At 37.9% G+C, this 26,998-nt stretch overlaps 1 protein-coding gene across 16 annotated transcripts in view; it reads right to left on the reverse strand.

Moving 5' to 3' along the window:
- Positions 1-14,177, reverse strand: part of ZNF462 (zinc finger protein 462) — a 199,808-nt gene extending 185,631 nt beyond the window's left edge. For 4 of the 16 annotated variants that reach the window (XM_039339109.1, XM_039339110.1, XM_039339107.1 and 1 more), the window contains exon 1: positions 13,739-14,164. The gene's annotated coding sequence lies outside the window, so the exon portion shown is untranslated. Of the gene's footprint in view, positions 1-1,642; positions 1,867-11,247; positions 11,315-12,312; positions 12,500-13,738 lie in introns of those variants that run through there. The other 12 variants (XM_039339103.1, XM_039339108.1, XM_039339095.1 and 9 more) reach the window with 7 other exon arrangements.
- Between the last annotated feature and the right edge of the window lie 12,821 nt (positions 14,178-26,998).

Raw genomic sequence — 26,998 nt, forward strand, 5'->3', positions numbered from 1 at the left:
CTAAGAAGAAAATATAACAAACATCAACTTGAGGAAAACATTGAAATATCTACTGAAATAACCAGTATCCAAGTTTTCTATTCTAGAACAAAAAATCCCTTTCCTATAACAGCTTGGGGTCACAGATTGAAATAGTTAAGCATGGTAGAGAAAATATAGTCTCTTTTCTATATAAAATATTCTTAATTGTCTAATTGATGAGGATAAAAATTAATAATATCAAACTAGTAAAGTAAGTTAAATGAAAGAATTAAGAAACAATTAAGTTAAATTTCCCCATATTCAAACCCATCTTTGCCAGAATGTCATAGCATTCAGTGTTTTCTGCGGTATGGATTTTCACTTTATACCATTCACTGTCATGATCTACAAGTCACGAACAATGTATTATTTCTTCTATCTCATTCCTTGCAGAAATAATTTTAGTCAAAACTATTTTAGAGCATATTTAAGAAAAAAACCAAACACATAAAATAAAGGGGGAGGGCATAAAACTAAACATCAATTAGCAATAAATATGGATTTAGCATGAAAAAGAAAAACTGTCAACCATACGTACTATACAATCAAATCCCTACCGCACTGACTTTCAGATATATTGACCTTGTACATCCTCATAATCACTCAACCAGCAAGTTGCCATCTCAACTTGAGGAAGTCAGCTATGAAAAGGCAATAATACGTAGTCTTACGTTATTTTATGTTATTAACCAGACTTAAGTTGTTTCACCAAAAATAAACCTAAAATACAGATTTGAGCTAAAGGCCATGAACTCCTATTAGTTCATGGCAAGGGCAAACCACTTCTGAAAATGTTGCCAAGAAAACTTCATGGACTAGTCCAGGCAATCACCAGAGACATCAAATAAAGAGTATTTAGATATATCTGATGATTTCCTTACGTCTGCATTCTAAAAGAAGACAACATTTCTTCCAGGAAGACTCATGACATTTTCATTCCCATTTCAGAATATGTACTGTATTTTCAAAATTACAGCTCACTTAAAAACTTTGCATAAATTGCAAATGCTCCTTGAAAAATAATCATATCGTCCCCTCAGAGACAGCTCTTCAGTGACGTCACCAATGCACCTTAGAGAAAGTTGAGATTGCTCATTTTCCCTCATATGTTAAGATGTACAAATGAAGATATTGCCAAATAGGGTTAATGTGATCAATTAAATAGATAACTTGGTTTAAAGGATTTCAGAGGGAAATCTGGAAGACAAGATATTGGAAAAGCTTTGTCTGTTGCTTCCATTTTTGCTTTATGGGTAGAACAGTTTCACCTGCAGGATGCTAAAGCGTATGATTAATGGACTTTCCAATTACACACTAAAGTAATGCTTTCAATGAACTAGGTTAATTGTCAAGGGTGAAATATTTTATTTTCTGGCCTACTAGTGCAGCTAAGCCTTCAAATTCACACTCGAGGTTAGAGTGTCTTTTCATGTCTATTATGGACTATTGGCTAATATCCGTCCCCGAACAGTATAATTTGGCTGATCTCAGAGATAAAATGGATAAAGATAATCAGTGTCTCTAGCCAAGTGCATCTGGCAACAGGCCATTTTGGAAAAGCAGAACACCATATCCAAACAGTGTTTGAAAAGACCTCTAGGAAAAAGTAAAAGTTGCTTACCAGTTGCGTAAGAGCTGAAAATCTTGATGTTTCCAAATGGCATATCTATCTTTGCCACAATCTCTAGATACGACACAGAACAACATTATTGTAGACACCTTTTTCCTATTAATACTACAACTATAATTATGACTTCACAGGAAGCATGAGAGTTATATTCACATTAACAGCTTCTTCCACAATCACAAACTTTAGATCTTAGTTCACAGCTTAAATCTCCTAACTCTTACCAATAAGACAGCTTATTTTTCTGTTCAATTGCCAACAGCTGTCAAAAATATCATGGGACCAGACGGTGTCCACAAATGGCATTTCCAATTTTAGTACCAAATGGTCTTCTCTTCTGAAGTCTACTGATTCTACTTCTCTAGAATCTTTCATAAAAGTCTACCTTCTTTTATAGTCCATGATTAATTGCCCAGTCTCTCTTTCTCTAACACAGATAGCTTTGTTGCCAGAGATTTTCCACTACATATTGCTTATGGAATGTTTTAACCTACTTTGTGCTTGCTTAACAGCTCTGCTTGCCTTCTGCTTCTGTGTCTCCTATTTCCTCTTCCTGACAGTGATCATTGCATCTTTGAAAGCCAACCCTATAAGCTGACATTCCAGTTTTTAGGTTCCTTCTAATACTTTCCATTAGTAATAGTCATGCAGGGGCTTAAACATCACCTATCTTCATTTTTCAAGACAGTTTAGACGCTTCGGGTGTCAGATGGCTTTACAGGATGTCAGAATCACAAGATTGTTATGTCACAGGTAATTCCTCTCCCTTGATAATTATTAAGTAATTAGCTGTAATATAAAGTGGTAAAGAGAGAAAAGAGGCAGCAAGATGAGAAATACACAGCAAGCTCTTCTTTTCATTGAACATTTAAATAAAAAATTCACAAACCAATCCAGTACTGAGAAATACTGAGGAACGAAAGAGTTTCTTCGCTAAAGCTGGTCCACTCCACTTTTACCTTTTTATGGCAGTATGAGACATTTGTTCCCTTAAAGCCTTATGGAGCAGATTGCCTTAATTCCCTATCTACCAAAAAGAAAAAAGGATATTAATGCATGGCAAATCCACAGTAAGAACTCTTAACGTATGTATATGCAAATCACTCTGAATTCTTTAAAGGAAAATATTAAGTAATAAACATGACTGTCTTAATTTTTCACTGCTTACAAAGCCTTTATAGCCACGATTATGATTTCGGGAGTGATTTCCCATAAACTCGTTAGTAGTGAAGTTTCCAAGAATTGACTTTAACTAATCCACAGGTTTCTTCCCCGATGAATTCTTCTTCAGTAGCTAAGTATTTCATTCCCCTAATCAAAAACTTTGTTTTGTTCCCTGAATAATCACTTGCACATTCCCTCACAAAACAATGGACCTTCTTAGAACCGCTTACAACTTCTGGCAAAGGTTTTTCTTTTTTGGAGCACGAAAGACACCACATCCCCTCCTAAAAATCTCTCTTCCAATCTAATGTATATGTTTGGTTTACCCCCTTCTATGTATTAAAAAACAATGTTTATCTGGCTTGCCACAAAAACATACATAAACCCGTGGAAACAATTACTTGTTCTTTGCTACATAATTGTTGATGGCATAAGGCAGTGTTTCCCAAACTTGACAATTTTAAGGCATGAGGACTTCAACTCCCAGAATTCCACAGCCAGCAACACTGGCTGTGGAATTCTGGGAGTTGAAGTCCACATGCCTTAAAATTGTCAAGTTTGGGAAACACTGGCATAAGCTAAGAATTCAGCCATGCAAACGGGAACATTTCCCCAAACATTTAACATGAATTAACATAGCACAGGACAGTGAACAAGTAAAATGGCACCCAGAGCCATACATGGTCACCAGTGGGTTAATATTTCAAAATTTATTATGACAGGGTCCATAAATTTTAAAAAATCAGCTAGGAGCCTCTGCTTTACAGGAAATGTAACCGTTAATTGAACAGTGATCTGTTACTCACATCATCATTGCTATAGGATACCACCATATCTACCCCATATAAATAATGCCAATTACAGTTATTCTTGAATATTATTTCAAACTTATTTTTCATCTTTAAAAGCATAACTATCATATAAAGATATGAAAAACATTAACACTATTCTTCAATCTTCAATTGTATTTAGCCCGACATACAGGTCCCAAGTAACCATGATTATGCCCTATTAAAATTAATACTGTTTCAGAAGTATGTCTTATTAGGAATGTCTCAGTGCCAGCCCAATAAAATATTGGACTGTTTCTATACAGGTAGTCCTCAACTTACAACCATTTATTTAGTGACCATTCAAACTTAAAAACAGCATTGAAAACTGATTTAACACCAGTTCTTGCATCTACGACCATCGCAGCATCCCTGTGGTCACATGAATAAAATTCAGGCCCTTCATAACTGGCATGGCTTAATGATGGTTGCAGCGTCTTGGGGTCAGGTGATCATCATCAAAGACCTCCCCAGCAGGCTTCTGACAAACAAAGTCAATGGGGCAAGCCGAATTTGCCAAATGCATAATGCATTTAATAACTGAAGTGATTTGTTTAACGACCATGGCAAAAAAAATCATAAAATCAGGTCCAACTGAATTAACAACATCTCACTTAGCAACAAAAGTTCTAGTCCAGTTGTGATTGTAAGTCGAGGATTATCTGTGTACTACGCTTATGGAATGAGCCCAACTTTTGTTGATTTGGAATAGTGATCAAAATCCCATCTGGAGAAAGACGTATCATTTCAATATAGCTAGAATAAATTTCAGTAGTAGCTAAATCAACAGACCACTAAGCAACAAATCAGAATCAATTAGTTGGCTATTTTTTGAATAGAAAAGAATGCTCTTAAATTTCCCAGGCTTAAGAGGCTTTTTTTAAAGTGTTATAAAATTATAACAGATCCTCTTGTTATAAAGTATCACATAAATCAAACCAGCTGATTTTAAATCGCACTTCTAAAGATGACCTGACCTGTTTCATAGTGCTTACAGGATAGCCTTTCATAAGATAATGGAAACTTCCAACATCTCATGTTAGTTAGGGTTAGTTAGTTGTCCGTCTGGGCTTGCTGGCTAGTAAACATTTATAGGTCAAACAATAAGAGTCACATCGCTCCATTTCCTGGCAGAAGTCTCTGGGAGATGCTGCTTTGAAAACTTTCTGCTATCTCCTAGAAGAAAAATCCTTTGGTGAACAATAATAATTCTATGCTTTCCAGTAAATTAATATGGGGTCACTTGTCTCTATTTGGCCAAGGAACACAATATACCAATTATAATATATATAAAAAAAACATGGGCATAATTTCCACCCAAAAATAAACATGTGCAGGCACACCTTTTCATGCTCAACTTAGATCATAAAGAAGGTTGGAGAATGTTTGTTTTCTCCCCCAATGCTTGCTATGATATAAATTATAACACAGCTCCCCTATTTCCTAATTCCTTATGCTTGGAAGTGAAGACGGTAGTATAAAAATGATTCAGAGACCATTTTGAGAGATGTAGGAAAGAAATCATTCAAATGCACCTCTGAAACTGTGTTCTTTCAAGCAACACGACTGTCAACGTTGTGATAATTACCTTCTGTCTCCCTTTTTCCTCCTCCTCTCAGCATTGGCATACAAACTATGCTATTTTAACTTCTTTCCTGTTCTCCCAGTTCTTCTGGAACATTTTATTTTCAACAGTAAACTCATCTGGAATATTGCCATGGTGAGGTTCATCCATTGCAATGCTAACTGTAACAGCAGATATTATATTACCTTTATGTTTCTCGGTGTCCCAAACACCTTATTTTTTTAAATAATAGGGAAAACTGTAATTCTAACTTTTCAACAACAACTAAAAAGTTCAATTCTAGGACATAAGAAGGTATTTTTAAATCTTTCTAAAATTCAGTATACCTATAAAACCATGATGAACAATTGCAACAACGTGGAGATGGCTTTCAGGTTTTCATGCCAATTTTTAGAGAAAGGGCCACTTTCGTAACTCATATCAAAACATCAAGAAATTAATTAGTACACTCATATACAAAAACCACAGCTTTCAAGAAGGCCACATTTCCAAAAACATCCAAAATATATGGTCTGAAAAGCCACCTCTGAATATTTATAGAAGCAGATCATCAAAAGTTAGTCTTTTTTTTAAGTCCAATATTTTTTTTTTTGCTTTTACACAAGTCTACAACAGGTGATAATATGTACCAAGATTCTGATTACATTTCCAGCATTTACTAGACATATTTTTAAACATTTTTGCTAATCTAATAGATGTAAAATGCCATCTATAAAACATTTTATATAGGTTTTCTTTATATGAAGTAGCCACTGTCAGTTTATAATTTCTTTCCCATAGATTTTGTCGTTTCTCTAATTCTATGGTATGCTTAAAGTTTTTTGCCCATATAATCATTGTTTTTTATTTGTCTTCCATTTTTAAATTCAACAGAAAATTATACAATTTTTTAATCTTTTTTCATTAGAAGTCAACAACACCTGGTCAAACACTATTTGATCTTTATAAAAGCCGTATGCTTAAACATCTTTGTCATACCTCGATTGCATTTGCAATCGGGGCAACCATGATAAGTCAATGCCCTGGTCTTCTAGCTCTTGTTTAGATTTTAATTTCCCATCTGTATTTAGAACATCCTTATATGTTAATTTTTCAAAAAAATGATTAGAAAAAATGATAGGAAAACATGTAGATTTTAAACCTGAACTTTTTTTTACTAGGCATAATGCCATAAAAGTTTGATTGATAAACAAAATGCATATTTAACATTACATGTATTAACTGCAGCAAGGATCATATTTGCACAGCACTGGAAAAATGAGACAATGCCATTGGAGGAAGTGATAATTAAGAAAATATTGGACTGTGAGGACAGACTTACATTGAGAATCAAAGAAGACCCAGTATACTTTCAAACATGGAACTTATTTTACCAAACGTTAGAAAAGCGGGATAGAGAGTAAGAACCTAAACTGTATGACTAGGCAAAATTAACCCAGATAACATGTTGTTTACTAAGAACAGTTAAATTGTAATGATAGAAAACCAATAAAATACTTTTAAAAAGTTGTTGCAGTCTTTTGCTATAGATATGTTCTATTTCTTAAATATATATTCTATGCAGAACTACTTTCCAAGCAACTCACTGAAATGTATAAAAGTATTTCAGTCTAAATCTTCCAAATGCTATTGCTGCCATCTCTTGCAATTAAGAATTTCGTAAATGCTATCCCATTTCAGGAGCTTCAGGATTAACCATAACTTTGACAAAGGTCCAAACAGATGAGAAATTTTCTTTCTCACAACAGGCTAAAATACTTATTGAAAAAGTAAACCATCATAACCAGTATGTCCATTAAGTGGTGAAACAAAATCTTATTCATCTAATACGTACAGGCTACTAGACTGCACCAGGATTCCTTAATGTATCTTCTATTAATCTGACAGGTGATAGAAGATCCCAGAAGTCATAATCCCGGATTAGGGAGCCTACAGCTTTCCAAATTCTACTGAATACAACTTTGCAGCATTATAGCATTGGTGGGAGTAGTCGCTGAGCAACTGTCTGAAAAGGACAGGATTTACTAACCGCAGTTCCTCACTGCCAAATGCAAGGAGAGCAATAGCAGTAGCATTTAGACTTATATACCATTTCACAGTGCTTTACAGCCCTCTCTAAGTGGTTTAGAGTCAGCATATTGCCCCCAACAATCTGGGTCCTCATTTTACTGACCACGGAAGGATGGAAGACTGAGCCAGTTAGAATCAAACTCCTGGCAGATGGAAGAATTTAGCCTGCAATACTGCATTTTCACCACTGTGCCACCACGGAAGGATACCATGGAAATTGACTGATTTTTTTTGTCTCCTTACATGCAAAAGTGGAATACTTTTTAATATTTAATATAAATATCAACAGCTGTGTCTCTGTTAGCAGAAGTTGGAAAATACTTTTCTGCAACTTTGTTTTATGGTAAAAATCAACACTATCACATCTGAGTAATAGCACCGTCTGATTTAGGAAAAAGGTTGCCTTCAAATCAAGAAGGATTACTGCAACTATTGAAATATTTTCCAGAAATAGACTGAAAATCCAGCTAATGAACATATTTTTCAAAATCTCCAAAATTAACATAACAAAGGAGGACTTTCCTAGCATATCATTGCAAATCTTCCCTAGTAGCTTATCCCAACTATGTGTTATCCAGATGTGTTGGAATTCAATGCTCACATTTTCTAGGGAAGTCTGTTCTACATATTCCTACTATTTCAGTAGGAGTTTTCAACTCTTAGTTAAAATGTACATAAACAAAGCTTCCACGCACTTCCTCCAAGTCTGATGAGATCAATCAATCAATAAATATTAAAAAATCATGTTTTGCTGTCAGTTCGACTGATTAGGCCGTTGGTGAGAAAGGCAAAATATTAACATCTGCATCCTACAATATAAAAATTTAACTCAAGATAGGTGTTATCCCACAAGAAAACTGTTATACAAGTTGATAAGAATGAAATTAATGCTGTTTTGAAAAGCATCCATAAACATACTACTGTATAATATAGAAATTTATGTTAAGCAGTACTGCACTTTTTAAAGGATGTGAATGCTTTGGACCTCACAAATCTACAACTTCTATTTATTTATTGTTTTCCATATAAGCTTCCTCCCTATCCTCGAAATATATGTGCAATACTTAAAAGGACAGATGGTGGTTTAAGTTAACAGTAGAGATATGCTATGTTCACACAAGAGGTTAAGGTATTTTTTCCCTACTAATTTTCAAAGTGTGCAGAGCTCCATCCTTTTTCTCTCAACTAAGAATATCTATTCCACTCCCCCACTAAGAATATCTGTTCCACAAAATTGTTTTGTTTCCTGTCAACCTTAGCTAAAGTTTAAACTTGGATTACTATTATTTAATTATGCCTTTCTAGTAGTTAAATGTATTGATGGTTTGCAAGTAAGTGCTACAAAGGAATAACTGAATATATATATAACAGAGTGGGAGAGAGCCTGTGGCTTAGAGGTTATAACAACTGCCTAACATGCAGATAAGCCCAGGTTCGAATCTCAGAAGAGTAAGTCTGGCTGAAGAGAGTTAACGGAACTGGAAATAGCTATACCAGTTTTATTTATATATATATATATATATATATATATATATATATATATATATATATATACACACACACACACACACACACACACACACACACACACACACATACATATATTCCAATGTATCTGATAAATTTTATCATTAGCGGTCATTGTAAGATTCCATCCCTTCAACTAACAAAAATAACTTATTTTTCTATATTGCAATGTCAAATGAGAAGGTAATGCAACATACTTTAATAAATTAAGGCAAAAGGAATTAAAATCATTCCAACTGAGGATAAAATGATGAAATTTTATTAGAATTATTTTAATAATGAAGGGAGGCTATTATAAAGAATTGAAATTAGGGAGCAACTCTGTTAATTTTTAAAGAATTCATCAGATAGCTATACATTTTTCCTTCACTTCAAAAAATTGCAAAGATCTAAATAAACAACAAATGTTTAACACCTCTTTAACTCCACATTAAGGGACATTATCTTGCCCTCAAATCTTTATTTTCACCACCTTAGCTATCATAAGAAGCAAGGAATCTTGCATAAAATATGCAAGATTCCTTGCTTCTTCTTGCTTGTATGGGAGATTATCTGGATTCCATTTTAATGGAACCCTTAAGAAAAACAAATCCTGATGGTGTTGAAAAACTAGAGGTTTATTGTAGGATGCTGCAACTTAACTTAAGGAGGTATTTGCCATATTTTATATTATTTAACTACAAGAGCAAAAGAGAAAGGGAATATAATTTATAGTGATTACATACATTCTGAATGACCTTTTTTGCTGTCACTCCTTGTACTGTACTTCACTGTACTTTACAAAAGTAGAACTTCAAGAAGCTATACTTTTACTCATACTAGTATTTCTATATTACTTATTATTCATATATCAAATTCCTCATTATAGAAAGTTCTTTGTTCTATAATAATATTCTATAATAATAAAACATTCTATAATTGCACGTTATTAAGGAATAACATCTCAACTTTTTCAGAGGACCAAAAAATTGACATATCTATGTTTTTATTAGTTTAGTTTTGAGGCCATTCAATTCCACAGCTACTCTGAGCCACTACAGTTAAAAACCAGAAAGAAAATAATGTATGGTAAAGAAAAAGAATATAGCTGACTGGAATACAAAAATCAAAAAATAAAGGACCATATATATAAGGCCAACATTAGAAGAAAGAGATAAATTCCAACATATATGAATGTGTGCATGTATTTTCATTAAGGTGATTGCAATACCTTTAAGATGGAAATGGACAAAATATCCAAATCACATGACATCAAAGGAAAGAAACGCACACTCAATTTAAGTCAAAAAGTTAAGAGTTCTTAAATACTTCACAGTTTCCTAATAGAATACAATTGGAATATTTGCTTGTGCAAGCAAACTGCTAAATTCCTGCTAAAAGTTGTCTTAAGTAGTTTTAATGGGAAGGAACTGGAGTCTCTCTCTCTCTTCCCTTTTTTTAAAGAACACTCATCATTGATTACTAATGGTGTTTCATTTAAAAACTGTCATGCAAATGACCTTTACATTTTTTATAGCAATTTTCTTGAATGTCTACAAAGGATGCCTTTAAGTGATGTCTGAGCCATCTTTACCTTAAAGTGAGATAAAAAGTATATATGATTTTGTGAAAAAGGGTACATTTGTTATAAGTAGAAGCGGGGTATGAATAAATTCATCACAGAAAGAAAAAAACAGACAGGACTTAACAAGCTTTTTAAATAAATCAAGAACAGATATATTAATTGGTTTAGGTTCATCCCAGTGTATTTGTTTTTGACCTGGCATAATGTGTGAACCCAAATACTATATGTGTTTCAATAAACTATGATTAAAATAAATGATGGTGTCAATTATGGTGACCCTTGGCCTAGGTGTAAATTCAAGGACATTCACAGAACAGGTCCTCCCAAGGACTATCATATCCAGTACAGGCCCTCCCAAGGACCATCATATCATAGCTTAAAGCTTAAGCATAAAGCCCAGATTACATTGTGCTTTGTTTCAAGGATGGCTCTGTGAAAATGCATCTCATAAGCTTGGGAAGAAAACAGAATCAAAAGTTATCTATTTATAATCAAGAGTTGTACAAGAGTTTTTAGAATATTGTTTTGTCAGTATATTAGCCACAATTATACTGACAAGGTGGAAGATTCATTATTTTCTCATGACTTCCAGTTATCAGTGGCATGTACAGATATTTATCTGGCAGCATTACCTGGTTTGGTTTTCCAGTTTTACTGCTTATTATGGAAACCCAAACTCCTTTAAATATGTCAGATATTTTGGTTACCTTATTTTCAATAGTTTACTGTTGAAATTTTTATTGATTTTTGAAAGAGAAATTTAACCTCATAAATAAATTCTCATGGTCATTAGTTCTGCAGAATTTAAAAGGTAAAGTTAAATGTTACATATACTGCTATATATTTTTCATCCACAAACCTTAAAGTAGTCCAAATAAAACTATGTATATATGGAGAGAACGTCGTGCTTTGCCTGAGCTGCCATACTGTAAAAAAAAAAAAAAGGAACCCATATATTTAACAACTGAGTTCATAATCTAGATTAAACACATTTTAAATGACGTAGATAGGGATGTAAAAAAATTAATCTTAGATCTACACAAGTCAGTGGCACTTAGTTCTGGATGCAGATTTACTGAAATCAAAGAAATTTAAATATATTCAGATATGATTGGTTCATAATGGTAATTCACATGAAATGTCACCATTTATAAGAGTCAGAACTAAGGTTTGCTCTTTATCACAAATGAATCCATAAAGTGCCTCACGGAATTTCAGAAGAAGTAACAATGGTCCATTTAGATTTTTTTAAAAAAAATAGCAACAATACCAAGAGTAGTTGTAATAAGATATACAGGCCCCAATTATAATGGTTTCCAGAAGGCAGCCTATTATCATGGTTCCCAATGTGGAATGACCATCATAAGACCATCTCGAGATATGATTGACATTGATTCTCATGTCATATTGAGGAACAACACTGCCAGCCTCATCAGATTACACTAAACTATTCCTTTTCTTTAAAAATCAACATGTCTTTGATCAACTGAATCACATTCACTTGAATGTCATGAAGTTCAACCAAAAAGAAAAGAAAAAGAAAAAAAAGGCTTGGTTTCAAAATGAAACTATAAAAGACAGGACAGAAAACACATCCTTTTTAGAAGACAGGTCTCTTTCTTTCTTTCTCCGTCTCTTTCTCTGACTGTCTCTGGAGATTCTATGAAAAGAATCTATGAAACTTCCTCAAATCATCCATTTCCTGGAGGCAGAAAGAGAAGAGACATCAAAAAACGGTGCTCGCTGAAGGAAAAATCTTGTCAAAGCCAGGCTTTGCCAACAAACCTTCAGAGAAAAAAAAAATGGAGAAACATCCATAATTGCATGAGCACTTCCCATCTCAGCTTTGTCTGGTGGAAAAGCCTGTCCTTGCTCTCCCTCTCCTCCATTTTCTGGTGGAGCTAGAGAACATGACATGGCTTACCTGACTCAGATCACAGCCCTCTGTCCAACTATTCATTTCCTCTTAGGCATGCAAGTAGCTTCATGAGACAAACAGCCATGCATACAAAGCAACAGCAGCAGAAAGCAACTCCATATCTCGCCACCTTCCTCCCTCCCCCTTTACCAGAAGGTCCTTCCCAAAACCAAAAGGAGAAAACTTTCTCCAGGGGTACAAAAAGGAACAGATCTCAAGGATCTCCAAGAAGAGATTCTCCCCCCCCCTCCCATACACACACACCTCTGTTCCCCTCCCCCAGAAACTGCCAAGCTTAAGAAAGAAAGGTCTCTCCAAGAGAGGGGGGAAACGAGGAGAAAGAAAGACGGTGTGTGTGTGTGCGTGCGTATGTGCCTATGTGAGCGAAAGAGAAGTAGCTTTGTATTTTGGAATCTGGACTGGAACCAACGCAGACAGCTTGCAAATGGAGGACAAGGAGATAAAGAAAGAAAGGGGGGAATGAAGGAGGGGGGAAGAAGCTCAGCTGCTTCTCATTCCCTAGAAAGCCATAGACACCACGGAACTGAACAAAAAGTGAAGGTCTCTGTCTCCCCCCCCCCTTTTTCCCTTCTTTCTTTTCTCCCCTTCTGTCTCTCAAAGGAAAGAGCAGGACGTGTGTAATGGCTTCTCTCCAGCTTAACCGCGGTTCTCCTCCAACCCTTTCAGAAACCGCAGCCAAAGGGAAGACCCCCACTATATCAACTTCAGGAAAGGCGGGAGCTCGTGTGTACACATATACACACGCATATATCTATATCTATATATACACACCGGCTGTAGGAGGAGGGGGGGGTGGATCCAGTATACCTGCCTGAGAGAGGGACCAGATTTGCAAGGAGAGGTGGGGGAACAGAGAAAGAAAGAGAAAGCAAAGAAATAAAAAGAAAGAAAGAAAGAGGTCACCACATAGCTGGGTAGAGTCAGCTCCGAGCTGTTTTTTTTTTTTTCCCACCTCTCCCGCCTGTGATCCAATCACTTCCCCACATCCAACCCCCCAACTGCCCCCACACACTTCTGAGCTCCGCTCCTCTCACTTATCTCTCCCTCCCCCCACCTTAATGCAAGAACAACAAAAAATTAATTAACTGCCTTCCTCCTCCTCCTCCTCCTCCCACCACCAGCTCTCCACCACCACCTCCTCCTCCTCCTCTCCTCCTCCCCCATTAAGAGACAAGAGACTTCTCCCTAACAAAACCATCGTTTCCCACCACTACTTCGGGTCCCCCCCCCGCGCCCCCCCACACCCTTTCTTCTGCTTCTTCTTTTGGCTTGTCGGAATGAATGGATCAGGGGCTTTGAGAGGAGATCTATCTCCCTATCTTTCCCAAGGTGGTGGGACAGCCAAAAGAAGGCTTTTCTTCCCCGTTCCCATAGCTTAGACCCGCGATGGGTTTAAATTGCAAGAACTTACAGCAGGAAGGTCCTGGCGCTGGCGTTGGTCGCTTTCCACGGCTCTCCTTTCTCTCCTCCTGCTGCTTGCAATTGTTGTGGAAGTTGTTTTTGCTAGACTCATGTGCTCCTTGCCAGGTCTCAGCAATGGAGAATCGCCATCTTTTTCCCTGCTTTTTTCCCCCCTCTCTCCTCTCTCTCTCTCTCTCTCCCCCTTACTGGTTTGCTGCAGCTGCAGATGACCTGAGATATCCGTCTCTCTCTCTCTCTCTCTCTCTCACTCTCTCTCTCTCTCTCTCTCTCTCTCACTCACTCAACCTTCTGTGTGTCTCTCTCTGAATAATGAGCAACCAGAGGGAGCGAGACAAGGAGAGAGAGAAGACAATCTCCTTGCCTACCACACAAAACGCAAGAGCACCAGGGGGTGCAAGAAGGCTTTCTAACAACAACGTGGAGGGGGGGTGTGGAAGAAAGAAGAGAAAGGGGGGGGTGAAAGGCAAGAGAATAAGAGGAGGGGGAAAGAAAGCTAGAGCTGGTGATGGTGGAGGAGATGGTGGTGGTGGTGGCGATGAAGATGAGAGAAGAGGAAGGTGGTTACAAACTTGAGTCCTCTTGGGATTTGATTTCTGAGGCACTCCCCGGCTTCCTGAGGTGGGAGAGCTCAAAAGAAAAAGCGATCTGGAGAGGTTTCCCAATTCTAAGCTGTTGCTTGAAAACTCCAACCCTCGTTAGTCTTGGAGATGCTGAGGTCTCTACGCTGCTGGGTCACCAGAGCCTTTGCCACTAGACCTGACAAGTTCTAATAAAATCTGTACCACCGGGTTTGTGCGCCTCCAGAGATGCGCCTTGTTGTCTGTCCCCTAAGCTGATCCCTGAGATGCGTCCATCTAGAAGAGGCTTAGTCTTTCCCCCCCCCCCCAAGCAGCGTGAAAGAACACAAATGGAACTGGAGGTTGCAAAGTGTATCTTTAAAAAAAATAATAAAAAGGAAAAGGAAAGCTCAGATCTACCACGTGGTTGATTTTAATCCCCCCTCCCTCCTCTTTTAGCTTGCATTTGAGGGTGAGGGGAGAAAAAGGACTCAAATTGTCCATTTCTAGCACGTATTTTGAAGTCTTCTCCCGGAAATAAAGACTCTTTGTCGTTTGATTTCTTCTCCTAGCATGTGTGTGTGTGTGCGCGCGCGTGTGTATGTGTATATATATGTGTGTGTGTATGTGTACAGAGACACACAAAAGGAGAAGTCTTGTAGCGCACAGAGTAAATGCTTCTGCTTCTTTAGAAAGGTCTGTGCAGTCTCTTGACTAACACAGGATCCTACTTTAAAATTAAAATTAAAAATAAAACTTTGGTGCCATCTTCCCCCTCCCTTCCCTCTCCTTGTCTGCACTTCTCTGTCTGACTATAATAGGTGCAAGCTATGGAAAGTGACAATCAAGATTGCCAATGATAAGGTGTCATCACCTTGAAGACAAAAGAGAGACGGGGAAAAATGAAGATATTACAATCATGCATCTTTATTTTTCCAGGAAATCATTTTGAACCCTTCCTGCAAACAATATGTGTATGTGTGCCTATGTGTGTGTAGGATTCTCTCCCTTTTTCCTTCTAGTTGTATCTTCCATGCCAAATTTAATACCTTTCAGATTTTAATCTAGTAGGTTAGGGAGAGAAGGGTAGAAGGGAGATGAAGTTAACATTGCAAAAAAAAATCAATAAACACTGTAGTGAAGAGGAAAGCAATTTGAAATGGAAGACATGGCACTCCTGATATTTCTCTGTTTCTCTAGTCCTTCAACTAGTCTCTCTGGAGTAAAGAAAGGGTAGGACTTTAAAAGATGGGGGAGGGAATCCTTTCCATGGAAATGAGAAATCTTCTGTTGGGCAAAAAAAGAGCTGAGTCTTTTATTTTAAATATGTGGTTTTAATTAAGATAGAGAAACAATTCAACTCAAGCTTTAAAGAATAGTTGAGTCTAGGAGCTACAGAATATACCTGAAATTGGGAAGACGGAAGGAAGAAACATTCATCAATTAAGTAAAAATGAGAAAGCATATCTGTCTGTAATTTTCCATCCTGTCCTCAATGTTGTTCTCCTTTCCTAAATTATGATGATTAATAATGAGTAAAACCTAGTCCTTCTAAAATTGCCAGGATTGATGTGATCTTGAATGAGATCAATGGCTTCTAGTATATAAACTCTTCTAATGTTCCATGTTGTATTATTACAATAATTGGGGAAATTGTTTTTGCACACTTTGGAAAGTAATACATTTATCAGCCTATGCAGATCCTTCTCACCGCCCCAATTTTGACTTTGTCATCAAAGAGGTAATAATTCTTCTAACAAGGTGACATGCCAGAAGTAAAGTACATCGGCCTTTTTCTTTGTGGGAAAAGGCAAATCCTGCCAGAATTGCATCACTCTTCAGTTATAGTGCTAAATAAGATAAATTCCACTGAATTTAAAGATCCACATAATCAACCTCTCATGACAGTGCTGTTGGTGATTGTGTCCCTGCCAATTTTGCATTTGGGTTTTTATTGTGCACCTGCTTCAGTTCCAGGCTCTCCTCTCATTCATTGCAACACTGTAAGGAACCCGATGGTGTTCCCAACCGTGAAGGGCTGCCATATCAACATCTCAGACCACTCTTAAGTTGGTACACCATTGCTTCTTTTTTTTAAAAAAGTTTCATCCTATAACCAACTATTAGAGAAGTATTCCCCCACTAGGTGTAATTTTCAACAATGTAATCATTTTCTTTACTTTGTGCATGTTTTTATTTATGTGCAAAAAATGCCAATATGTTCCAATGCCCAATTAGCATGCCAACTCCTTTTCCCCCCATGAGATCTCATTTTGTGGTCACTCCCCATCTACTGCTCTCTGTTTATACATAGTGCTGAGAGTAAGAGACAGATAGAGACATGTACTTCTGTATTTAATACACAAGTATCAAATGAGATACTTGTGTATTAAAGCGAATTCCTAACACCAGCCATCTTGACAACCCACTGCCCTTTTCAACATCATCACTGCAAACTATCCATTCACTTTGAATCCTCTGCTTTCCAGGCATATCACTAATTGCACAATTTCTATGTGCTCAAAAGTGTTTACAAGAAAGGCTCACAGATTTTTGGTCCCCTTCTTCTCCCATGGCATTGCTGCTGGAGCCGGAATGTAAGGAAATCAAGATCCTTTCTGTGGCGGGTCCTTAATCTGGACAGCAACAGCTATTTGCCAGCCATAGTTTGGTAGTATTGCTTGTGTGTGTGTCTGATAAGGCCAGCTTTGAATAGTTACCATATCAAATCCAAATGAATTTTAAAAAGCTAAAGATAGACTGGTTCTTCGTGGGCGTTAGGGAAGGCCACCAGTCACCCACTTAATCATATAGTACCATAAAGTAAAGGTGGGTAGGAAGGGTGGAAGACCATATTGGAAGGAATATCACTTAACTGCTATGCATTTTGTCCCCTGGCCTCATTCTCCATGATTATGTGTTGATTTCCCAGTTTATACAGCAGTGATCAATGCTGTTTGGGGAAACCCTGACAATGTTCTCTGCCACAACCCAAACATTACTTTCTGCTTACCATATATTTTTGCTCATGCTCAGGACTTCCTCCCTGTACACCAGCCGCACAAAACGCAATGGAAGGAGGGCACAATGGGCCTGCAAGTGGACACTGAATTGGCATAATAGCACTGGAGATGGTCATATTATCTTTTCCATTCTTTCTGTGCCAGATACACCCCGTACTAAGCACATCAGGGGCCAAGCATAATCCCGAGTTTCTCTATTGCTCATGAGGAAGGTGAGGATTGCAGTAGGTTACTCTAAACAGTATTGTGTGGTTGGCTCAGAGGTTCCCTTAACAAATATCAGGATTTAAATTGACATGCCTTCCTTTTGTCCATAAAAGGTTCAGCAATTCTCATTAACACCACGCTGGACAGTCCCACGTGTCGTCAGATACGGAGGTGAGTGGTGGGCATGGCCATACAATTCTGCAGCTGAGAAATGATGGGTCTGTTGGAATCTTAACAGTTTACCCAACGTTTTCTGACAAGGCAATGAAAACAGACCCACCAATGTGAGTTCCTGCACCACCCTCACTATCTGCTATGACACCACAGGCCAGAATGCCATCATGGTGCAGTCATCAACTCCAGTCAGTTGCACACTGCAGGCACCAGTGTTCCAACCCAAAGGTTTGATTTCATTTTTCACCACTAAGCCTGCAAATCTCGTAAGATAACATCTTGGTATACTGGTGGGTGATGGGCATCTCACCATGCTGCTTTCCCAGAGGCAATGTCATCCTGACCCTTTTAACAAGAGCAGTCCCTGTGAGCGTAATAGCAGAATTGTCTTCCTATACAAGGAAACGTAACTTCCAAATTGGACTTCCGTGCAGATACATCTACTAGTCTGCATAAGCAGCATATATATCCCTGCTGAAAGCTTCAAACCATGGAGCCTAATTTACCAGGAGAATGCAAAAAATGTTGCTCCGTGTCTAGGAGACACTGGGACATAATCTACTGCATTGAGGATACCGCACTAGTTTTGTTTCTCTTCTTCCCCTGAATGGTTTTGCAGTTTTACACAGTGGCAATGAGGTTAATCAGAGGTGTAATTATTGCCAATTGAAAAGTTTTTCCAATATCCCATCAGGAAACTTGAGCAATAGTCTGCATGGGCAATTTTTGCAAGTGTACTCTCTGATTGCTGAGTTGCTTATATCCCTGCCCCAATTCCCTCTGTTGAAACTGAATTTAAAACTACTGGTATGTTGTGTTATTGTGCACTAGGGTTGTGGTCGGATGACTGAGAGATACGGCATACCCACAAAACAGGTCCTGCCTTTTTCTACAATTGAGAAGCAAAAGGTGTGGATTGTAATACAAGGTAATGTTTTGGGATAAGGACTGGGTTTCCAAAATGTAATACCAGTAGCAGGGGTCCTCCCTTTCCTACCACAGGTGAAATATAAATGACAAGAGACTGAGTATGTTCCTGATGCAGGGAGTCCGATGGACTCCAGTAGCCTCCCTCTGTGCCTGGCTCTTGGAAATAGTGAGTGGTAGATGTAGGCTTATCAAAGATATAGGACATACACAACTGATATAATTTCACATTTGTTGTTTGTTGGGCCAGACATGGAGGAACAGATAGTCCTCCACGCAAAGTTTGGCAAAAGACCTGTACAAGTTGGCAAGCACAGACATGTAGGAAAATCAAGCCAAATCAGCACCAAGCCAAGCTGTTCAGTGGCCTCTCACTGCTTGGTCCTCATGATATGCTTTGGCTTTAAGAACAATAGCACCTAGACTTTTATCGCTCTATAGGGTTTTACAGCCCTCTCTGGGCAGTTCAGCACTCTCAAGTCCTGGCTCTAGTAATGCACACCATGGCCCTTGTCCACAAATGTCATGCAGCAGTATCTACATTGCCTCCAGCAGTGAATTTTCTGAATCCTCCATAGAAAACTTGATCTATCCAGTCTTTAGTTTCCTGCAAACAGGATTGACCAGCCACCTATGTGGATACAGATGAACCCACTGCAGACTAGATCTTGTATGGGACATAAAGATGCAGGGCTATGCTCCTATTTGTTCTGGCTACTGCACTATAACAAAGAACGGTGCAATCTGAAGGCTAATAGTGGAAGCATAATAATCCTGCAAGGTGGAATGTTGCAGCTGTGTTGCAGAAGTCATGATATAAGTTAGGGGTCTTCAAATTTGGCCCTTTTATGACTTGTGGACTTCAACTCCCAGAACTCCTCAGCCAACATGCCTGATGTAAGTGGTTGACAAAATGCATGGTTGTCCTCATGGTGGGGCATAGGTCACAGTTTTCCTTTCATGGGGCAAGCCATTTGTGTGCCTCATCCTTCAGCTGCTGCACAAAGACAGCATTGCTGGGATGTTTAAAGGCAATTTCCTTAGCGGTAGAACATAGTAGAACATCTATCATGTTCTCAGTGCAAGACTTTTGTGCAACACTTCTAACTGGAAAGCCAGGGACAATGCTGCAAGCAATGGGTGCTATGATAGAAAGAAAATCTTATTAGATGGATGCTGGAGGAAGAACATATTGGCCATGGTTGTGCTAATGCTGTGGGTGCAGTAGGCAATAAAGCAGAAGACTTCTAGGTGCACTAATAATACAATTGCAGATTGCAGGTTGCTATCATCCTTCACTGCCGTGATCCAGGCTAGAATTTATGGAGCTTGTAGTGAAACATAAAGAGAGTCACATGTTGCTCATCTCTGATGAATAGACATTATTAAATATGTATTCAGATAATTCCCACTGAAACCAAATCAACTGAGCAGCAGTGTTTAGTTCTGCAATCATAAATTTATTTACATTAAAATAAATTCCAGTGTCATGTGCTTCTGAAAAGATATGCAAAGTGTTTTATTGGTGGTTGGACATTATATGCTGTATTTTGGATCCCATCCCTTTAACTATCTTAAGGGAACACCAAATTCATCCAATCTTTTTCCCCAGACAAGTCCTTTTAGTCCCTGCAGTTTTCTTAGTAAATGTCGATGGAGATTCTCAGTCATCCAGATCATGGTTGTTCCAAAGGTGCTTTTTCCAAAGGGAACCGGACTTTGTTTTTCCTTAAAGATGTTTCGGTTCTCATCAATGAAGAAGAACTAAAGAAGCCTCATGGATGAGAAGCGAAGCATCTTCAAGGAAAAACAACATCTAATTGCCTTTTGAAAAAGCACCTTTGGGATTTTCTTAGTAAAGCTTTTCAGAAGTGGTTTGCTATTGCCTCCTTCCTAGGGCCGAGGAGAAAGACTGGCCCAAGGTCACCCAGCTGGCTTTTGCCTAAGGTGAGACTAGAACTCACTGTCTCCCGGTTCCTAGCCTGTGCTTTACCACTACACCAAACTGGATCTCCCGTCCTATATACTGTAATTCTACATGAATTAACTATTCTACTGAGTGCTATTTAAACAAGATGAAAAAGAAATAAATGATGAGGGGGATGAGATAGACAGAAATTGCCTATTTTAGAAAATCAATTGGGGGGGGGAAGATCTGGAACAATTTGTATTGATTCTCACAGTTCTATGCAGACAAGAGAAGCAGACACTACCTAAGATGCTGGTAAAAGAACATTGTTAGGGAAGAGAGGGTGGGGGATAGACTTTGCTGCTGCCAGGGTGTGTATGTGTTCTGGCAGCAATTTTCAATAAATCATCCCTTCTCATGAAAGGAACGCCAGGACTTTTCAGAAAGTCTTTGACGTACCTTCAGCATAAGAGCAGATAATGTGTCTCTTTGTCTTTTAATAATGAATCCTGACTCTTCCGGTCAGCTAGTTCTCCTGGAAAATAAAAAACGTGAGGTGAAAGCTTGGAACTTCAGTTATGGGAAACTCGACTATCATCCTACAATCCTTCTTTCCCTTTCTCTTTAAATCAAAACTGATCGTCCCAGAGATTATTATTATTTTTTTAGCTGACTTCATTTCCATAGAGATGGCCATAAGGGTTTTGTCTTCCTGCTATCTTAGCTTGCATAATTATATACAGATTGTCTTAGGTAATCCATTACTTTTATCCCCAAAGAAGGCCACAGAGCCTAAGGATAACCCTTTATTTTAAAATGCTGATTCATCCTTCCAGAATATCATAGTCCCACACAGCATAAATGTATGCCTCTTCATGCCTTCTGCCAACTAGAATTCAGTAGACTTGGCATGAACGCTTGTGGTGCATCTTACTTAAGAAGCATTAATCTGGTGTTCTGTGGATTGCGAAGTTAACTTTCTGTAAAGGTTGCCCAAAGTACATGCTCTGGTAAGCCCAAGAGAAGCAGCCTTCTCTGTGATCATACTCACCCTTGCTCCCAAATTTTGATTAATTTTAATATGGTCTAAAGCCGTGGTGGTGAACCTATGGCATGCGTGCCACAGGTGGCACGCAGAGCTCTCTCTGTGGGCACGCGCGCCATCGCCCCAGTCGTAGGCTTTCAGCTGGGTTTTATAAAACCTTTTCGCTTTAGGCCTCTGCTGTGTACAAAAAAAAAAAAAAGGTTTATCAAGCAATCAATTTCAACTTCTTGCGGGAAAGAAAAAGATCTTGCAAGGTTGGAATTGATTGATTGAACTTTTTAGTCCCACCCAGTCTGCCATTACCACCGCAGCCATGCCCACCCAAGGGGCCATGCCCACCCAATGGGCCACACCCACCCAATAGGCCATGCCCATCCGGCACCTGATGATACATAAATGGGTTTTGGGTTGCAGTTTGGGCACTCGGTCTCTAAAAGATTCGCCATCACTGGTCTAAAGCCTGTATTTTTTGCCAATCTGAATTGATTCATCTGAAGGTGGCCCGTGATTTTACTGAACAATTCTAACTGTTACTATTTTCCTGCTTTTTTATTACTGTGAATTTTATCCTTTAGTCATATTTTTCCATTTGTTTCATTACTTGATTTGAGTCCTGAAAGGCAGCAAGAAGAAAAACAAATAGATACCAATAAGAGAAATATTAAAGATCAGGTAAATATAATCTAGATCAGAAATGTAAGCAGCGTATAGCAATAAAATACAGGGCAAGAAATGTTGGAAAAGAACTACCATAGTTCTTTTAAGTCATGTTTTAGCATGTGTGTAGCTTAATAGACAATCTATAGAAGTTGGTTAAATGGCCATTTTTGCATAGTAGCAATTTTTCTTTTCACCCATAGATTTTTAAAGGGATTTGGTTAACCAGTATCTGCTACAGGAAAGAGAGAGAATGGCTGCTTATCTTATCTCTAGCATGTCTGGAGATGATCTGCCAAACAACTTGGAACCAAACTATTTAGTTCTTCAAAGGGCTTGCTTATACTTTGATTTAGGCCTAGGAGCAAATAGATGAGTTCAGACATTGTGAGATCCAGTCTAATGAATTCATGGACAGTGCTCACTAACATTTTTACTTAGGCAGCCTGGAACAACTGCAACTTCCAAAAAACGCTTCAGAAATAGCCCCAGGAAGAGCATGCTGCAGTAATTAAATCTAGATGTAACTAAACAGTGTGCTACTTGGCTTCTTCAGAAGCAAGTATGTTGGTTTACCGGTCTAAACTGCCAAAGATTTTCCTAGATACTTTGCCATCTGGCCATCCAGAGGCATGCCTGAATCTCAGAAAGCACCACTAATCTGTAGACATATTTTTTCAATGTGAGCATTTCTCCATTTACAACAGCTGTGGCCTGCTTCTGTTATTGATCTAGAACCTCAGCAGTTTCATAAAGTTAGGTTTTTGAACAAGGAAAATACTATAGAACAGAAGGATATAAATTATAATATGTTTATTAGAATGCCCAGAATGTCCTATATTGGTACTAAATTACTTAGATACAGAATTGGTTCTTGAGGGTCATTTTTCATTAGAGTCTACTGGTCTGATGCTCATCCCACCTACATATGGAATCTAAATTCCCATAAACATCAACAAGAAATTTTATGAGTTGATAACCAATATATCAGGATACTATCTTGAAAAATGCTGCAAGACACTACTGCTAAGGAATTCCACAAGACTGTCTCTCTAGAGGTTTATATCTAAACTTCTAACTGTCTAAAGAGAACCTGTACCATATAAAATCAAATGTGAACCTATAGGTGGAAAGGAAAAATATCAGCTGATAATGATGTCTGTCTGCCTGCCTGCCTGTCTGTCTGTCTGTCTGTCTATTTTTGTCTTCATCTCAAGGACGTACACAGATGTTCAAGTCCTATTTCAGGCAAATAGAAAATGTCATTTCCTCATTCAAGTTGAAATTATAGTTAACATGGAAACTAGTTTTCCAAACTGGTCATAGGCATTAGCTTAAATGGCTCATTGAAAAGACAAAACAAGCCAAAGTTCCTTATGAGAATTTTTATGGGTCTTTTGAGGAGTTTGTGACTTCTCTATTATTTGCCAGGCAAATTATTACACTGTCTTTAGATCCAAGAAACTGATTTCCTTAGTTAGGGAAAGAAGCTGGCTCAGCACAATCTAATATTACAAATGTCAGCTTAACCCTCCATCTCTTTGCCATTATTAAAGCAAGTGTCAAGGACTATCTGAGTCATACATGTCATGTCATAATGTGGTTGGTTGGTTTGTGATGTTGTGGAAAATCAGGGTAGAAGGGTTCACACAAAATATGACTAATCAAAGGTCCGACGTGGCATGTAGGATAGAAGATGGGTACAAGGAGTAAAATACGGAATCTGCAATCTGCCCAATTGTGGGAAGGGAACTGATAATACAAAAATGATGAAATAACATTAGATGCAAATCAAGGTTGGTGTCAGCAGCATCCATTACTAACCACCAATCACACTTTTTATGTTTTTATAAAAAATTTTTTAACAATGTAGGTACAGATGGTCCTCAACTTACAATGGTTTAGTGACTATTCAAAGTTACAACGGCACTGAAAAAAGTGACTTATGATCATTTTTCACACTTACAACTGTTGCAGCTTCCCCACGATGATCAAAATTCATATTTATGACCGTTGAGTGTCATGTGATCAGCTTTTGCGACCTTCTGACAAGCAAAGTCAATGGGGAAACCAGATTCCCTTAGCAACTGGGTTATTAATTTAACAACCACAGTGATTCACTTAACAACTGTGGCGAGAAATGGGGCAAAACTCACTTAATATATATCTCATTTAGCAACATAAACCTTGGGCTCAGTTGTGCTTGTAAATCGAGAACCCACCTGTATTTTTATCTTTGCATGTTGTTCTTTTTCCCATTGCTTCTTTAGTCACTACTTTATAAATAATAAAATAATAAATTTTAAACATAAATTGTATCAAAACCATGACTTGTGAATCTGGATGTTATTCGGTAAAATGACATTGAGGTCATTGGTGTGCTTAAGTAATGGCATCATGGCATCTGATGCAAATTCGTACAGGTAGATCTAAGAGTTCTGAAAGCTATAATCTTATATGTCTACAGCAGAGGTCCCCAACTTTTTGGGCACCAGGGACCGGTTCCATGGAGAAAGCTTTTTCCACAGACCAGAGAGTGTGTGGTTTTGTGAGCTGCCTGCATCCCACGGATGGGGCTTTGCTTGTTTGTGTGGACTGGTTGCTGGCATGCTGCGGCCCGGTACTGGTCCACGGACTGGGGGTTGGGGACTCTTGATCTAGAAGGTTCCAGGTTGAGATGGCTGGTGTCATTAAACAGCATTAGTTCCTGAATTTAAAGTGACATGTACAAATAATGAGATTATTATCACTTCCCTGTCCACTGGGAAAACAAGTGAGGCCTGAAACAAAATGGATGCCCATTCAGGGTCAGAGATTTGGAAATGGGCAAGGTTTTTTTTTTTTCTCTATGTCTGAAGTAACATTCTTTGCATCACAATTTTTCACATTTCAGTGTGCCCATTTTGATTCCATTTCCCTTAGCCCTTACCCTCCCAAATTAACTGGTAGTAAACTGAATTACTGGCCAGACTCTTGATTCAGGAAGTTCCTCCTTGGACCTTCTGCCAGAGGTCCACTGCCTACTTTGGCAAATTAACACTCATTCTTTTGCATCGGGAATGCAGGATTAGAAGGTCCAGGTCCACAAATGCTTTCTCAAGTTATGAGGACAGCTACTGGAGCTTTTCCAAAAGTTGAAAATTCGGACTTATAAAAATGGGAAAGATTTTAAATACAGAATAGAATGAAGTAACACAAAAATACAAAGAAAAACTAAGAAGGAAACAAAAAGGCTAGAACACATCTCTTCCAGCAGCCAACACCTAGATAAGCAGGGATTAAAACCAGATAAATAATCAATTAGAATCAACAATATTCTAATCAAGCAATTACAAACTGGCAAGGCAAGCTACTGTATATAAACTATCCTCGCATTGTTATCTAGTTGGGTAAGGAAATGTCTGGAAGCAAACAATCAAGCTCAGAGAACACAAGGACCCTACACAATAGAATAATTAAATTTCATCTACATGTATATGTATACATATATATGCATGTACATATACAAATAGAGAAGGGGGAGGTTAAAATTAATATATTACCATTAATGTTTTATTAATTTGATTTAGATTTAAATACATTTAAAACAATTTAATTCAATTCAATCTGAATTGTGTTAGACTAGTATTATACAATACAATACAGCAATTAAGAGAAACATGGATGGAAAAAAAATCAAAACGGGCTACAAGAAGTTAAAATGAAGGAGAGGGAACTCCAGAATTCACCAGAAGATCCTAACATATTTAATCAACTAAAATTATCACAACAACAAATTTCTTTATTGACTCTTTCAGATTTTGAAAAGAAACTTAAATATGCAAAACAACACTTTTTTGAACATGCAAATAAACCAGGGAGATGGTTGGCATACAAGCTAAGAAAAAAGGCAGAAAAGAAGATGATAACCAAGCTTCAAGAGGGGAATAAGGCTTATATGGATAACAAAAACATTCAAAGTATTTTCCTGGCCAACCTCATTTCCATATTCTGCCCTAATTTTTGCTCAGGTTTTTCATTCACAAACATAATTGCTTCACAATTTTGAACATTTTACTGCATTTTACAAACTTCAGCAGAGCAACTGTCCTGAGGAAGAGATCGAATAATAATAATAATAATAATAATAATAATAATAATAATAATAATAATAATAATAATAATAAAGTTAGAAGGGACCTTGGAGGTCATTTAGTCCAACCCCCTGCTCAGGTAGGAAACCCTATGCCATTTCTGACAAATGGCTGCCCAGTCTCTTTTTAAAAACTTCCAGTGCTGGCGCATTCACTACTTCTGGAGACAGGTTGTTCCACTGGTTAATTGTTCTAACTGTCAGGAAGTTTCTCCTTAGTTCTAGGTTGCTTCTCTCTTTGATGAGTTTCCACCCGTTGCTTCTTGTCCTGCCTTCAGGCGCTTTGGAAAATAGCTAGACTCCCCCTTCTTTGTGGCAGTCCGAGATATTGGAACACTGCTATCATGTCCCCTTCGTCCTTCTCTTCGTTAAACTAGACATATCCAATTCCAGCAACCGTTCCTTATATGTTTTTGCTTCCAGTCCCCTAATCATCTTTGTTGCTCTTCTCTGTATTCTTTCTAGAGTCTCAGCATCTTTTTTACATCGTGGTGACCTTGTAAAGGATCTACCAGCCAAGGAAGGGTTTTGGATATGACAGCATATCCATAGCAGGCTTCCTTTTCTTCTTGTATATGAGAGAGAATTGACTATATCTGAAATGCACAACATCTGTGC

This window comes from Crotalus tigris, unplaced genomic scaffold (genome assembly GCF_016545835.1).
Source record: "Crotalus tigris isolate CLP2741 ecotype Arizona unplaced genomic scaffold, ASM1654583v1 scf7180000017729.2337069, whole genome shotgun sequence".
Lineage (NCBI taxonomy): Eukaryota > Metazoa > Chordata > Lepidosauria > Squamata > Viperidae > Crotalus > Crotalus tigris.